Source organism: Salvelinus namaycush, chromosome 19, assembly GCF_016432855.1.
Source record: "Salvelinus namaycush isolate Seneca chromosome 19, SaNama_1.0, whole genome shotgun sequence".
NCBI classification, from domain to species: Eukaryota; Metazoa; Chordata; class Actinopteri; order Salmoniformes; family Salmonidae; genus Salvelinus; species Salvelinus namaycush.
In genome coordinates, this window is record NC_052325.1 from 932,042 (window position 1) to 933,647 (window position 1,606).

A 1,606-nucleotide genomic window follows, 5' to 3' on the forward strand; every position below is an offset into this window, starting at 1 on the left:
ACAACAACAGCAACAACAGCAACAACAGCAGCACAACAACAACAGCAACAACAACAACAACACAACAGCAAACAACAGACAACACAACACACACAGCAACAACAACAAACAACACAACGCAACAGAACAACAGCAACAAACAACACCAGCAACAACACAACACAACAGCAACAGAACAACAGCAACAGCAACAACAGCAACAACAGCAACAACACAACAGCAACAACAGCAACAACACAACAGCAACAACAGCAACAACAACACAACAGCAACAGAACAACAGCAACAACAACAACAGCAACAACAACACAACAGCAACAGAACACAACAGCAACAACAGCAACAACAGCAACAGAACAACAGAACAACAGCAACAACAGCAACAACAACAGCAGCAACAACAACAGCAACAACAACACAACAGCAACAGAACAACAGCAACAGAACAACAGCAACAACAACAGCAACAGAACAACAGCAACAACAACAGCAACAACAGCAACAACACAACAGCAACAGAACAACAGAACAACAGCAGCAACAACAACACAACAGCAACAGAACAACAGCAACAACAACACAACAGCAACAGAACAACAGCAACAACACAACAGCAACAGCAACAGCAGCAACAACAACAACAACAGCAACAGCAGCAACAGAACAACAGCAACAACAACAGCAACAGCAACAACACCAACAGCAACAACAGCAACAACAACAACAACAGCAACAGCAGCAACAGAACAACAACAACAACAACAGCAACAACAACAACAGCAACAGCAACAACAACAACAACAGCAACAGCAGCAACAGAACAACAACAACAACAGCAACAGAACAACAACAACAACAGCAACAGCAACAGCAACAACACCACCAACAACAGCAACAACAGCAACAACAATAACAACAACAACAAGTTGCCTAAAGAGTGTCTATGACTAAATTCAACAAGGAGAGGGTGTATGCGTGTGTCTCCTCCTACCTCGATCTGATTGGCTCCTGCCTGGTGGGGTAATCAAACTGGGGAACGTAGGTCGACCACGAGATTAAAAAACAAAAACAAGAGAAGAACAACTTATCGATAGTTTATAGTTTATCAATAGTTTACAAAACACAGCCAGGTAACTCCAGATATATATAAAGACGAGTGTTTCTCTAAATGAACAGCATTGGACAGAGAGCCAATACTCACTATATGTGCAGAGTCCTTCCTACTGAGAGGGACTCCTTTCTGACAGAGAGCCAATACTCACTATATGTGCAGAGTCCTTACCCCATCCCCTCTATAGTCACTACCTGTGAGCCCTGGTCACACCATCCCCTCTATAGTCACTACCTATGAGCCCTGGTCACCCCATCCCCTCTATAGTCACTACCTACGAGCCATGATCTCTGGTCACCCCATCCCCTCTATAGTCACTACCTATGAGCCCTGGTCACACCATCCCCTCTATAGTCACTACCTGTGAGCCCTGGTCACACCATCTCCTCTATAGTCACTACCTACGAGCCCTGGCCACCCCATCCCCTCTATAGTCACTACCTACGAGTCCTGGTCACCCCATCCCCTCTATAGTCACTACCTACGAGCCCTGGT

General features: G+C 45.0%; 1 protein-coding gene across 5 annotated transcripts in view; it reads right to left on the minus strand.

The window, feature by feature from the left end:
• prkag3b (protein kinase, AMP-activated, gamma 3b non-catalytic subunit) overlaps nucleotides 1-1,280 on the minus strand; it is a 41,826-nt gene extending 40,546 nt beyond the window's left edge. For 3 of the 5 annotated variants that reach the window (XR_005478559.1, XM_039014375.1, XM_039014374.1), the window contains exon 1: nucleotides 992-1,274. The gene's annotated coding sequence lies outside the window, so the exon portion shown is untranslated. Of the gene's footprint in view, nucleotides 1-991 lie in introns of all 5 variants that reach the window. The other 2 variants (XM_039014373.1, XM_039014371.1) reach the window with 2 other exon arrangements.
• Between the last annotated feature and the right edge of the window lie 326 nt (nucleotides 1,281-1,606).